The sequence below is a fragment of the Neoarius graeffei genome, chromosome 6 (genome assembly GCF_027579695.1).
Source record: "Neoarius graeffei isolate fNeoGra1 chromosome 6, fNeoGra1.pri, whole genome shotgun sequence".
NCBI classification, from domain to species: Eukaryota; Metazoa; Chordata; class Actinopteri; order Siluriformes; family Ariidae; genus Neoarius; species Neoarius graeffei.
The window spans coordinates 27796089-27811841 of record NC_083574.1 but is presented as its reverse complement, the minus strand read 5'-3'; the positions used below and the strand labels follow the sequence as shown (position 1 = coordinate 27811841).

Sequence of the window (15753 nt, the reverse complement as noted above, 5' to 3'; positions counted from 1 at the left end):
CGCATGCTGACACGCTTTCTGGAGAATGAGAGCGAAGAACACCGAGGTATTCAAACCATGAAGGCCACATTACTTGATGCGGTTCACACACGTTTTTACCTTATGGAAAAGGAACCCCTCTATGCCATGGCAACAATGCTAGATCCACACTATAAAGACAAGTGTTTTATAATTATTTGAGCATGCTATAAGCTTTAGTACAATATTAAAAATATTTTACTCTACAGCTGGCATTTATTTCTTTGTCAGTATTTCAGTAGCCTTTTGTTTTTTAGATATAAGATAATAGATAATGTATTATATTTATCATTATTTATTATTATTTATTATTGTTATTATTCTTAATTTTCTTCAGTTATCTGATGGGTGAGGAAATTAAGGTCACTGTTGATCATTTGCTGATCATTTGTGATCTATTTTGTGTGTTACTTGTTGTCATTGAACAGTAATATGTGGAGACTGGCTGAAACAATATAAAATAGATACATCTTTATTACATTTTATCCAAATGTTAAGGTTCTTCACCAATGCTACCAACCTGGATCAGGCAAAGGAAGCACTAAAGGTAGAGGTGATGAAAATGGACCAAGAACTGAAAACCATGCCCTCTGGAGGTGGTGTGGCTGAGGCTGAGACAGCAAGACAAACAGGAATGGAGGCTGGAAGCTCAACCAGCAGCCTGGGCAGCTTCTTTGACGAGATACTGGAGGACAGCTGCACAGCAGGTCCGTCTGAGGAGCAGCAGATCACCCCAGGGGCACTGTTTCAGTTGGAGAGCTACCTCAGTGAGCCTCCACTTGGGCGCAAGAGCAATCCTTTTCACCACTGGAGAGACAATCAGGCTCGACTACCCACCCTGGCAGCAACAGCAGCCAAGTTCCTCAGTGCTCCTTGCACCAGCGTTGAGAGTGAGAGGCTTTTTAGCACAGTCTCACTCATCATTGATGAACACAGGAGCAGGCTGACACCTGAGCATCTTTGCTCGTCTTTGTAAAAAAGAATTTCCACAGCATGCTCGGACTGCAGTCAGGGCAAACAGTTGAAGGGAGTGTGTAGATGAAAATGGAGCAACAAAGTGTGGAGGAGACTGGGGAGTAGAAGGCATTTTTGTTTTTAAATAGTTTACAGTATTATTTGCACTGATTTTTAAAGCCTTGGTTTACACTTGTTCAAGAGAAGAGTACTGATGCTGAGTTAATAGACTATTATAGCTACAGATAAGGTTGTTTATGTGCTTTGCTTTTTTGATACAGTTTACAGTCTTATTTGCACTTTTTACTGATCACTGATGCCATTTCTGTTTTTTTATTTATAATGCTGTCTATTTTGTGTTTATCCCTGAATAAACAGGTCAGTTTCTTATCAACCATTGTGTATTATTCAAACTCACCTAATTCAGCTGGCTAGCTGTTCTCAAGAGTACTAAAACCCTTTTCAACATGAGTCTGACAACTAGGTAAGGAAGGTAAATAACTTTGAACTTTAATACATGCTCGGATAGGCCGGTATCGTATCGGCCAGTATCGGTATCGGATCGGAAGTGAAAAAAAATATCGGTATCGGATCGGAAGTGCAAAAACCTGGATCGGGACATCTCTAACAGGGATTGTCAAAAGACACGCGCGCCCTCTTTCGAATGCTGACGTAATCAAGCCGGAAGTTTTGTTTGTTTTGATAGCAATCAGGAAAGTTTGACAAAAGTAGGAAATTCAGTCCGATGACTCCATCCAGTTTCCAGCTTCTGGTGGTCTGGTCTGCACTCTGACTGATGTGTGCACGCTCTGGCCAGCAGGAGAAGAGGCGCGAAATGATGCTGCTTGCCCTTGCAGCAAGACGTACTCGTCGCTATGGCGTCAATATCAAAGCAGGAGGAGGAGGCGCAAACCGGCATGAACTGTATGGGTGTGAAGCGACCTCCTTGCCCTTTGGGTCAATATCAAACCCCCCCATTTTTTTTTTCTCATTGGATCTACACGATTCACATAGGTCACCCCATTTGAGTTTCAAAACGGCTTATTTCGCCGAAAGGTGAGGGATTTTCATGTATGTTACAGGGAGGAGGTGGCTCAGCTGGTCTCCTGGTGCTGGGAAAATAACCTCTCCTTGAATGCTGAGAAGACCAAGGAGATGATTATTGACCTGAGGAAAGGGAGGAGAGACCAGCATGCCTCGCTGCACATCGATGGGACACAGGTGGAAAGGGTGAAAACATTTAAATTCCTCGGCACTCACACCAGTGAGGATCTCACCTGGACACACAACACACAGCAGACCATCAAGAAGGCTCAACAGAGACTCTTCTTCCTGAGGAACCTGAGGAAATTTGGACTGTCCACCAAACTCCTCAGCAACTTCTACAGGTGCACAGTGGAGAGCGTCCTGACAAATTCCATCACTGTGTAGTACAGGAACTGCACAACTCAGGACAGAAAGGCTCTCCAGCATGTCATTAAAATGGCTGTCCTCCCCCCACTACAGGACATTTACAACACCCAGGTCACAAAAACAGCACAGAGCATCATCAGGGACCAAACACACCCACAACACAGACTATTCACACTCCTACCATCTGGAAGACGCTACAGGAGTGTGAAAGCAAGGACTACTAGACTGACAAACAGTTTTTACCCCCAGGCCATCAGGCTTGTGAACCACGGATTATAATCACCATCTAACTCTATACTTGCAATTTTGCACAAGACATTGCACATTATATCTGTCCATATGCATACTGTTTGATTGTTGTCCTATTGCACATTGGTTATTTGTTATTCTTTATTCTAATTATGTTTATTTTCATTCTTTTATATTTTGCATTGCATATACTTTTATATTTCATATTTTATATACTTTTTTTTTTAAATAGTAAGCATAGTTTGGTCGGGTAGTTGCAAAATAAGAATTTCATTACCCAATAATAACCGCTGTGTCTGTTATTGTGTATATGACAAACATCTTGAATCTTGTGTGAAAATCTGATTTTTAGGTCATATTTACTGAGAAATATAGAAAATTCTAAAGGGTTCACAAATATACACAGACACACTATACACAATTTATATACACGCGCACCCCCCGTGTGTATTTATTTCACACAAATGAGCAAATCAACTATTTAAGTAAATCTTTCCCCTGTGCTTGCTCATTTCATCACTACCCAAATCAGTCATGATTATTTCAAATGTTATCCACAATGCCAACCAGTCAATGTTCTCCCTATATAAATAAAATTATATAACTGTCACATCATGAAACGGGACTGGCAGTTTTGCCACAGAAAGTCATCCCTATATTTACCCTCACAAAAAGCGCAAGAGCCCACAGGTCTCCATTTGCTGTAGAATGGACATCTTACTTTAGCCCTTTTTATACATATCCCACAATATTGCCATAAAGGTTCCTTAATGCTCCAGGTTTGGTTTCTGTGCCAGTGTTTCTACACAGTGTACTGGCGTTCTGTAACCAGAGGCGTGATGTGTGACAACAGGACATCAGGGTCTAGGGTGACAAGACTACACATCAGAAATATGAATACTCAAGCATACTGGCACAGTTTCAAAACCATGGCAGCAGGTGAACTAATTGTTGAGGTGCTTTGTTAACCATGCACATTTATACCACTCTTCAAACACAAGTCAAGTTGCTGTGCAATAAGATGTGTTTGAGAAGAATGTAAAGAGGAGTTAAGTTGAGGCAGTTGTGCAGACTTTATATGCCAGACAGTTGAATTCTCCCTGGTCAAGGGGGGGAAAAAAAGGTCAAAGATGAAAAACATTTAAAAAAAAAAAAAAAAACACACAATCCTGTTTCACAATGCCAGCTATTCCTTTTACAGACCTCAATCCCACCTCCATTACAATCAATCGTTCTGGCTCAGAGGCAAAACACCAGACCCCATCCCCTTGTCCACATTTGGATATTTTACCCATCCTGCAAAGTGGAATAAATGTGCAAAATTCCCATCTTAAACAGGCTGTGGAAAAGGGACTTTTGATGGCAATACTCCAGGCTAACTAGCAAGAGAATAACTATGAAGCATCTACACAGACAGCATCAGATCCAAGTTTTATACCAAACATTGCTAGCCATGTTCAGGTTACATGAAATCTGAAAGAGCTGGGTACCACGTGGACATGCGCCATGCTTGACTCAATGGTGCAACTTTCAAACTCCAACCAGGAAAAGCCCAAGAAAATGGCCCCTCAACTCAAAATTCCACCACAGGAACTTGAGACCGTCATTTGAACTACAAGATGTTCAATCAAGATGGCTGCACACAGCATCAGAAGCAGAGTACAACTTCTTACCTTTAAACGCGTTGTCCTGCAATTACAAAAGCATTTGTTTTATACCACTCAACACACAAATGAAATCTGTTCTAAGGAGGAAGGTGTACATCATCGATTAGCCGGCTAGCTTGTTGCCAACAAAAGAGTCGTTTGAGTCTTCGCGCCCCCCCCCCCCCCAAAAAAAATTTAAAAATTTTTAAAAAATCACATGCCTTGAATGGAGGATGAAAATTATTGGCCCTTTTCCACTACCCTTTTTCAGCTCGCTTCAGCTCGCTTCAGCCCGACACGGCTCGCATTTCGACTACCAAAAACCAGCACGACTCAGCTCGCTTCAGCCCTGCTTAGCCCCTAAAACTCACACCGTTTTGGAGTGGGGCTGAAGCGAGCCAAACCGAGCCGAGTGGGGCTAGGGGCGTGAGCAGACACTCCCCTGTGCACTGATTGGTGAGGAGGAGTGTCCTCACATGCCCACACGCCCCGCGAGTGCGCTGGGATCTGTAAACACCGCAAACCCGGAAGGAGAAGAATTACGAGAATTTCTGAAGCCTTATGCGCCTCGCCTCATCTATACGCTCTTGCCAGTATCTGTCCGCGTTGTCGGTGACAACAAGCCACAGCACCAAGACCAGCAACACTAACGACTCCATGTCCTCCATGTTTATTGTTTACTATTCGGGTCATGAGACTACCGCTTAAAAGCTCACTGATGTCACTGTTTGCGCTGCTTAACGACATCACCTGACGTCCACCCACTTTCGCTAACTCCACCCAATGTGTCCACCCACTTCCAGCCAGCACGGTTCAGCGCGGTTGTAGTCGAAATGCAACTCCAACAGCCCCGCTCATCCCGACTCAGCACGGCACGGCTCAGCCCAACTCAGCCGCGTTTGTAGTGGAAAAGCGGCATAAGTTATTCCAAACTCCAACTTTCCATTTATATCAGGTGTTGCTGCATTATGAGACATTGGGAATTTGGAAATTACAAATCTGCTTATCTTCAACTTGGAAAAACATTATTGAACACACGCCCTGTCCCCGAAATCGCTCACTCCTCCTTATATAGGGAATTACTATATAGTGAGCTCATTGGTAAAATGAAAAAACGCTTTTGGACACTAGTCCATCGCGCTGGTATTTAAGTCATTACTGTCGCACAATTAAAACGTGCCATATCAGCTGGCTAGTGGGTTTTCAAAATAATAAATACATGCATGTATTTTTGTGATGAATACATACACTGAGCATATTTCCCACATTCATCAAGTACCTGTATCTTTCAGCTTATTTTAAAATCAAGACTGAATATTTTCTTTGCCACTGCCTTTTATTAAATCAAATTTGAGACTTAATTTGATTTCTTTCAGCACAACCACAATGGATGTATTGCTTGGTTAGTCCCTCCATCCCCACAAATCACTCCCTACTCACTATATAAGGCACTATACAGTGGGGACACCATTTTGCAGTGCTGTCCAAAACCTGAGTGGATTATTTACACCCAATATAGTGCACTCAAAGTATCCCACAATGCATCACAAAATCTAGTGTACAACCCATGGTCAGTAACCAAAGCAAAATCATGCACTGCACTCGTGACATGATCAAAAGTGACATCATGCATTGCAGTCGTGCTGAAAAATCACTCAATTTAATTTAATAAAAGACAGTGGCAAAGAACAACATATTCAGCCTTGATTTTAAAAAAACTAAAAGATGCAAGTACAGGCATGTGCGTGTTTACTGCTTCAGATGGGTTAAATGCAGAGGACGAATTTCACTGTGTTTGAAGTGTGCATGCAGGCCTAGACATTAAGCATTTACCACTGGTGGCCCATTGGGTCAGTAGAATTGAAAAGTTACTGGCCCAAATGGAAAATGTGGTGGCCCGAATGCATGCAGTACCCGAACCACGGCTGCCACAGACAGCCGCTGCAAGCACCATAGGTGCTTGCACAAAGAGGGGGGGTCGGGGGGCCCTCCCCCAGAAAATTTAGATTTTTCAATTCATATTCGTGCATTCTGGTGTATTTTAAGGTGAAATTAATTAAAATAAGATTATTCATATTTTGCTAATATTACATCTTTATTGTTTGTTCACATTGATATTTTATTGTTTGCATTTCTTGTTCTATCAATTTCTTAGTTACATTTAAAAGTTTCCTTTGTTCTTGTTCTCTGTTCATTTAACACGTACTGTTGATTACTGTTTTACATTAACAATTGTTTGTACAAGTTTTAGAATAAGTTTTGCCTCACCATGCAACTAACTCGTTTATAGAATAAGCTTTGCCTGTAACCTACCCTGTGTGATGTAGACATATTTTCCTTTTTTGTCATGGTTTCAACTTTGGCTCATATATTCTCAACATTGTAGATATTGAATTCTCACCACTGTAGATATTCTTATAGAAGTACAATGAACTTTTTAAATACACCTTTATATAATAGCCACAAGACACATACAGGCCAGTCCCAAGTCTGGATGAAAGGTGAGGGTGGCATACTAACCCTTATCATGCTGGATTTAAATGGGCATTTTTATTGCCCATGAAGTTTTATTTCTTAATTAATAAGATATCATGAGAATCATTGGCAAACCATATATTTCCTGAAAGGGTGGACTTTGCAAAAATCTCACTAGATTATTCCCCAGTCTTACCTACTTGGGGGCGATTTATAACCCTAATTACCTGTTAATTGGCAGGTATGCTCAGGTGAGCCAAAAAGGGGTGAAATGTCGTATTTTTTTTTAATAAGACAAGATATAAACACGAAATTTTCAGGATATGCCCTTAGGGGAACTAGCAGTAAATTTTTGCAAATTCAGCTCATTTGCATAAACCGTTGCCATGGCAACAGCAGATACCCAAGCAACTGGGGGTATACTGGGTTTAGCATGGTCTAGTTGTACCAGAGAGGGTCAGAATAGTTATTATTTGTTGTAATGAACTAATGTAGACGTACTTTGGCCATTTTGATACATTTCATCATCTTTGGATATTTGAATAATATAATATATGGGATCAGATCTAATTTACCACATTATTTTATCTGTTCTTCTATTTCAGTCATAGCAACCAACATTTATACTTCATTCTTTAATCACTAAAAGTTGATACACGTGTAGCCATATTTCTTGGCAGTGTATCCTGAAATTTCGATATTAATATACAAAGTCTGAACGATTTTACACCATCTGAAGCTAAAGCGCGTGTTGAAATGCTGTTTTACAATTTGGCACCATATTCAGCGAGTTGTAAACCGAGCGTGACGTCGCGCACTCTGATTGGCTGCCAAGTTCAAAATGAAGCCGTTTGTTAATACCCGATAGTTGATTTATGCACGATCGTATTTAAACTGTTTACCTGACCTTTGGCCAGGTTGGGGAGCATGGAGTTTGAACATATTTCTATTTGAATTTCAGCATTCTGATGGTCTCCTTGCTGCAACCGTCTTCGTCTACAAGATGCTATTTTCCCACCAAAATGACGCTTCCAAACAGCGCTTCCAAACGGCGCCGAACATCTCCGAAGATGCACGAAGATGAGACACTCCTGCCGTGGAGTGTGACAAAAACAAAGATATGGAACTCGTATCGAAAAGGTGCATTTTACGAACAATTTCTTCACAATTCTGGGTAAAATATATGAGTAATAAAATGTTAATTTGTATCGAAAACGTACTGGCTCGCCCGGGCCACTGTTTGGCCAAATTTGGTGGCCCGAAAGACGTAAAAAACACCGCCGGGCCATCAGGCAAGTGCTAATGTCGAGCCCTGGCATGTGACAAAGGTTTCTTCTCCTCTTTGTACTGATTGACGTGGGAAATGTGCTCAGTACAGGGGCTTCAAAGTTTGGGAGAATAGCAGGGTACAAATAATTTACAGCAGGGTGCAAAATGGTAAAATGTCTGCCAGTGGCAGACATAATGCACGCAAAGTGTGCAGGGGGGGTTTCAAAGGGGGGTGCACCCCCCTTTGGGCACGGAAAATTTTATGAAATGCACTGAGAAATGGTGGCCTCTGGTAACTTAACAGTGAAAATAAAGGGTAATCAATACCATTTGGAAACGAAATATGAAACCATACCTCAGTCATTTTATCAAATTTCAGAAATATTTGCAAACACACACATAAAAAGTAGTCCGATTGAAATCCACATATGGATGATATAATAAAGTCTGATGTGCATTTTGACTAAGCTAAGGTGACAAGTTTCTCCAGATTCTGTAATACTATTGAAGAATATGGTGAAATCTTGAATACAGATGAAGAACAAAACAACTTCAATTATAATCAAAATGTTTATTTTTTGGCAGTCAATAAACTGTTACATAAAATGCAGCTACATGTACTTCATCAGTGCCAGTGAAAAACTAAAGGAAAAATTTATGGGTGACAATCAAACGAATCTATGTAAAATATATAAATGTATGTCTGGTTGTCAAGTTATTTCTCCACACACACAGTGTACATACCAAAATAAATCAGAAAGAAAGATATGATATAAAAATATTTCTTGAATTTACATATACATGTAGGGGTCTACTGAATAGAAATTATATAAATCTAGTTATTTAGTGCGGATTAGGCACAACAAATGTGCGTGCGTGCATATATACATACACATATATATATATACATACACACATATATATATATATATATATATATATATATATATATATATATATATATATATATATATATATATATATAGAGAGAGAGAGAGAGAGAGAGAGAGAGAGAGAGAGAGAGAGAGAGAGAGATGCAAGTACGAATTTTTCATGGGGCGGGATGGTTTGGAACAGGTCATCTGAAATTGGGATAACATTTACCCGGAACGGGTATTTGAGGCGGGTCGTCTAGCTTAAGCTTGATTCACGTTGTTTCGCACGCAGTTTGTTTTTTCGAGCAGCTGTCAAACACAGTCAACTTTACGATCTGCGATTATAATGTCTGAAGCAAGGCTGAGAAACGGTGGACTAAGACGTATTTATTTTTCTATATCAACACTGACAATAAATTTGCGTTCAAAACGTACTTACCTTTCCCTCTAGCCACGCATCCAGCATGGAGCCGCTTGCAACTCTCTTCGTCGCCATTTGTGAGTCACATGATGGTATGAACCATTCACAGTCCATGAAACACTAAGCCAATCAGAGTACGGCTTACATATGGCACAAGGGGCAGTAATGGCTGCACTCATGTCGAGGATGTAAACAAAGTTGACGCGGCAACGGACATACATGACATAGTGGATGTAATTTACGTTCACAACTTTTTTTGCCGTCAGAAATATTTAATATTAAATTTTGTGACTCAACTGACAATAGCCGGCGGCATAACAAGCCACAGACGGCAATTTGCCGCCGGTGACCGGCTACTTTTGAGACCGCAGCAGTATAATATGTAATCATAAAAATACATGCATGTATTATTTTAAAACCCACCAGCCAATTGATCTGGCACATTTTAATTGTGAGACAGTAACGACAAATACCAGCGCAACGGACTAGTGCCCAAAAGCATTTTTTCATTTTACCAACGAGCTCACTATATAGTAATTCCCTATATAGTAAGTACTGAACAAGTGAGCGATTTCGGACACAGGGCAAGACCATCTGTTTTACACCACTTTTCTTGATGCATTGTGGGATACTTTGAGAACATTATATAGGGTGTAAGAATTCTCACTAGTATTTGACAACTACAATATGGTGTCCTCGCTATATAATGCCCTATTGAGGTATTTCACTCACGTGACCAAGTCATGTGACGCTGCCATTTTGGACGGCACGGCTCGAATCAGTTTGAATGCGAGGAAGGCGACAAACGAAAAACATAAAAGAAAAAGGAGCGAGATGCAGAAAACACCTTCACTATCCAGCGACGTAGGGCATTTACAGGGTGAGCAGAGGGAGAGGTATTTGCAAAAATTGAGGTTAGCAGGCTTAGAGAACGACGTTTACCTGCTTCCACCAGGATTGTTCACTGACGTACGGAAGTACACGAAGCCCTCGTCTTTACCTGACTTCGGCCCACATGATCTGTATACCTATGTCGTTAAAAACCCATCGCCATACACAGGTATTGATCTGAAAGCGTATAAGAGTTTGGATGCCTACAAATATTTTGTGTCAGGCTGGGTAACATGCCTACATCAGCGGGTCGTCCCTGGAGCTGGTGGTCGCCATCTGATTACAGCTAAGGTTTGTTCACATTTTCATTTACTTTCGGTCCTCAGGATAAACAAAATGTTATTAAATGTCATTGAAAGAACTTCTTAGTCTGTTGAGACATGGCCTGTTATAAATTTGCTGTTACCAGGCAATTACCAAGAACTGTATTATTAGGGTCGGTGTAGTTGTAGCAGTGTATTAGCAACTAGCTGTTAGCACTAGCTAATGTCAACAACATCGTAGCTAGTATGTTACTGTAGCAATGTTTACGTTCAGTCATTTGGATGATTGTTAAAACCTTTCAGCCTCAAGTTTTTCCTTAACTGGATTTACTAGTTTACTGAGCTAGCGCGCTCGGCCAAGCCGGGAGCCATCGCGCGCTCGCCGGCCGAGCCGGGAGCCATCGCGCGCTAGCTCAGTAAACTAGTAAATCCAGTAAAGGAAAAACTTGAGACTGAAAGGTTTTAACAGTCATCCAAATGACTGAACGTAAATATTGCTACAGTAACATACTAGCTACTGTTGTTGACATTAGCTAGCTTGCCGTCCAAAATGGTGGACACCGGGGCGTCACGTGACCCTGTGACGTCAGGTGAAATACCTCAATATAGTGAGTCGGGAGTGATTTCGGACACCGGCACAGTCAGGTTGGAATTTTGCTCGGAAACTCGTGCGGAAATTCAAGTCTCCAACATGACGTCACAGCTACAATCATGGCGTCCTCTGTCGTGACTGATAAGACAGTAATATTACAAACGTAATTTAAAACCTTTCAGATGTAATGCATTATGTGATGAGTTTACATTCACCTTAGACACCTCACGTCTTGCTCAACCACGGCAAGCTTGTTTAGGCAACAACTGAATGCGATGATGTTATTGCAGGCATCCTTTTCGTTTTCCAAGTTGATCCTGTGAACGCATGTTTTTCGGAAATTGGAACTTCCCACTCGGAAGTTTACCGCCGTCTTGAACACAACACAAATCAATGTAACAATATTGCGTTAACGTTAGTCAGCAGCTAGACTATACAGGCCATTAGACAATAGGCCATTTTTTCAAGTCAGCTAGTTATACTAGCAGGCAGGCTAACAGCCCGGCACCACACTAACGTTGCTGGCGTAAGTTTTTCTAAACCGCGTTTGGTTATTTGCAAATAAGAATTTAACAAAATGCTAGACAATTTACAAAACATGTTCAATTCCGTACGCTCACGAGACAACCGTATCAGATACACTGCAAGTATTTTACATACTAAATGTCCAAACTAGCAAGGCAATTACTTCGCTAACATTCACAGAAAAAAAAGTAGGCTGAGCAGGTCTAGTTTTGTAAATAACCACACACCCAGGGAACCAAATACTGTTCCACATAATGGATCGGTTGTTGCGTTGCTTTTTTTAAAATTAAGGTTTAACTAGCTTAATTCGACTGACCCGAAAGCATCTACATAGCTAGTGAACCTATTGTCAAAAACAAATAGCTTGTTTACGAGCAGTTAGCCAACATTATACTACCTAATAAACAGCTAACGCTAGCTGTCTCTGCGGGCGTGTACTGACCCTCTTAACTAAATAACATAAGCGATTTCCAAAGTTTTATAAACCAACCGGAAAGACTGTTTGGCGTCTCCATTGCTAACCATCCGAGATTAGAAAACAGGGTAATTACCTACGGTTTATTCAAAAGCATGGGGAACCAGTTTGCTGCAGAGTTAGCTAAATTAACCAAGAAGACCCCAAAAATAACCACAATAGGCCGGAGCAGAAAATGTTGGGGGAAAAAAAAGTCTTCAAATACCCTCGACTCTGCGCTTAACAAAGTACAGTCATGTTTCCTAATTACGTGTTTACGTCTACTCACCAAAACTATAGCTGAAATTCCACGGCACTCGCCATTTATTGTTTCCGAACTACTAAGAGTTAGGCTGATATGATATTTTGGGGCTCTATAGTGAACAGCCAAGATGGCTTCCAGTCATATTTAAACCCTCCCCTCGCCAGTCATGTGATGCATAAGCCCAGCCCAGCAGTGTAATCAATTTTTTTTTCCAATAGGTGAGGGTTTGGCTATTGGCGGTAGAGCTGTTTAAAATCCACAAGTTGGCAGAAAGCATGTTTTTTAAAGGAATAGAAAATGTAAAGTAAATACATGCATGGGTTGGTAACGTGTAATATTGAGAGCCTGTAAGAAAAGTTTCAGGCATGTTTAACCATTTATCAGAAAGTTGTGAGCGTTTTTGTTTCGCTACTCTCATGCCACCAGGAGGCTGCCATGTTGCCTGTTGGAAGGGCTATGCGTGATGTCATTTGGGTGCAAGGCTGAATGTAGCTCTTCAGTACTGAAGGGGCAAAGCGAAAGGTCTACTAATGCCGCTTTTCCACTACCAACGCGGCTGAGCCGTGCCGTGCTGAGTTGGGCTGAGTCGAGCTGAGTGGGGCTGTTGGAGTTGCATTTCGACTACAACCGCGCTGAACCGTGCTGGCTGGAAGTGGGTGGACACATTGGGTGGAGTTAGCGAAAGTGGGTGGACGTCAGGTGATGTCGTTAGGCGGCGCAAACAGTGACATCAGTGACCTTTTAAGCGGTAGTCTCACAACCCGGAGAGTAAACAATAAACATGGAGGACATGGAGTCGTTAGTGTTGCTGGTCTTGGTGCTGTGGCTTGTTGTCGCCGACAACGCCAACAGATACTGGCAAGAGCGTATAGATGAGGCGAGGCGCATAAGGCTTCATAATTCTCGTAATTCTCCTTCTTCCAGGTTTACAGATCCCAGCGTGCTCGCGGGGCATGTGTGGGCGTGTGAGGACACTCCTCCTCACCAGTCAGTGCACAGGGGAGTGTCTCCTCACGCCCCTAGCCTCACTCAGCTCGGTTTGGCTCGCTTCAGCCCCACTCCAAAACCGTGCGAGTTTTGGGGGCTGAGCAGGGCTGAAGCGAGCTGAGTCGTGCTGTTCTTAGATAGTCGAAACGCGAGCCGTGTCGGGCTGAAGTGAGCTGAAGCGAGCTGAAGTGAGCTGAAAAAGGGTAGTGGAAAAGGGCCATAAGGTGACACTGTCGATGTTTTTTTCACTATACATCTGAAATAGTGTATTAATGAGCTACAAACCTGAACTCTTTACCTGTAAAACGAGGCTGAAACTGTGTGTTACACTACTCATTAGCACGCTTAGCATGCTCTCGACTCATTCATGAAAAGCTTCATCAAGACGTCACCAGGCTAGCCTACCATAATTACTGTAGTAGGCAGTCCAATCTCTGCGGCAATGCAGAAAGAGGGTAAACAAACACCGCTTTACTATACAGGATTCATGTAAACGTTACAGCAGGATGCACTTGTACGGGAAAAAGGCGGAAATATTGCTGGAAACACCCGAGCTGCTGGTATGGTATGAATTTATTTGCTAAAATTCATACATGTAAAAGATACACTATAAATAGCACAGAGGATAACACAAAGTATAAAATACACTTATTTCCAATGTGGTTCTCTTGATGACAGCAGGAAACAATAAAATATAAGCGACAGTAATAAATTGACAAAATACTATGAACAATGATGAAAGTCATAAACAAAAAATATATGCTAATTGGAATTATCACAGAGTACAACTAGATTACAGAAACAGCACCAAAATGATTAAAAATTAGTTATATCTTCTTCTTCTTCTTTTGGCTGCTCCCAATTAGGGGTCACCGCAGCAGATCTTTCGTCTCCATTGCTCCCTGTCTTCCGCATCCTTCTCTACCACACCTGCCACTTTCATGTCCTCTCTCACCACATCCATGTCTCTCCTCTTTGGCCTTCCTCGTTTTCGTTTGCCTGGCAGCTCCATCCTCAACATTCTCCTTCCAACATGCTCTGTATCTCTTCTCAGGATGTGCCCATACCATCTCAGTCTCATCTCTCTTAGCTTAATTCCCAAGCTCTCCACATGTGCTGTCCCTCTGATGTGCTCGTTCCTTATCCTGTCCAACCTGGTCACTCCCATCGCAAACCTTAACATCCTCAACTCTGCCACCTCCAACTTTGCCTCCTGTCTCTTCATTAAGGGTATGGTCTCCAATCCATACATCACAGCTGGTCTCACTACTGTCTTATACAGCTTACCTTTCACTTTTGCTGGGACTTTCCGATCACAAATGACTCCCGAAATCCTTCTCCAACTGCTCCACCCTGCCTGCACTCTCTTTCTCACCTCACTATCACAGCCCCCATTTTCCTGCACAGTTGACCCCAGGTACTTGAATTCACCAACTTTCTTTACGTCTACTCCTTGCATCTTCACTACACTCTCATCCCCATTCTCACTGATGCACATGTATTCTGTTTTGCTACTGTTCACCTTCATTCCTCTTCATTCCAATGCATACCTCCATCTCTCCAAACCCAACTCAACCTCCTTTCTACTTTCACCACATATCACAATATCATCCACAAACATCATGTTCCATGGCGACTCTTGCCTCACTTCATCCATCAAGCTATCCATCACTATGGCAAACAAAAAAGGACTCAAAGCAGATCCTTGATGGAGTCCCACCTTCACCTTGAACCATTCAGTCATTTCAACCGCACACCTCACCACTGTCTCACTGTTCTCATACATGTCTTGCACCACTCTAATATACTTCTCATTCACTCCACTCTTTCTCATACAATACTATAACTCATCTCTTGGCACTCTATCGTATGCCTTCTCCAGGTCTACAAACACACAATGTAGCTTTCTCTGGCCTTCTCTGTACTTCTCCATTAACATTCTTAAAGCAAAAATTGCATCCGACGTGCTCTTCCTTGGCATAAACCCGTACTGCTGTTCACAGATTGCCACCTCTCTTCTCAGTCTCACCTCCAATACCCTTTCCCATAGCTTCATGGTGTGGCTCATCAATTTTATTCCTCTGTAATTACTGTAGCTCTGTACATCTCCTTTATTCTTGTATATTGGGACAAGCACACACTTTCTCCATTCATTTGGCATTTTCTCATTCTCTAGGATCTTATTAAACAATCTCGTTAGAAACTCCACAGCCGTCTCACCCAAACATCTCCAAGACTCAATCGGGATACCATCTGGTCCGACTGCTTTCCCAGTCTTCATTCTTTTCATGGCTGCCCTCACCTCATCCTTACTAACCAACTCTGCTTCCTGATTTGCCGTCTCCAATGAATCTGACCTTTTCTCTCTTGGATTCTCCTCATTTTAATAAATCCTCAAAGTACTCTTTCCACCTTCTTAATACACTCTGTCAGCACATTTCCATTTACATCTTTCA

General features: G+C 41.8%; 1 protein-coding gene across 3 annotated transcripts in view; it reads right to left on the bottom strand.

Moving 5' to 3' along the window:
- Positions 1-12447, bottom strand: part of ddx6 (DEAD (Asp-Glu-Ala-Asp) box helicase 6) — a 127708-nt gene extending 115261 nt beyond the window's left edge. For 2 of the 3 annotated variants that reach the window (XM_060923539.1, XM_060923536.1), the window contains exon 1: positions 12335-12447. The gene's annotated coding sequence lies outside the window, so the exon portion shown is untranslated. Of the gene's footprint in view, positions 1-11281; positions 11440-12334 lie in introns of all 3 variants that reach the window. The other variant, XM_060923537.1, reaches the window with a different exon arrangement.
- Positions 12448-15753: the final 3306 nt, after the last annotated feature.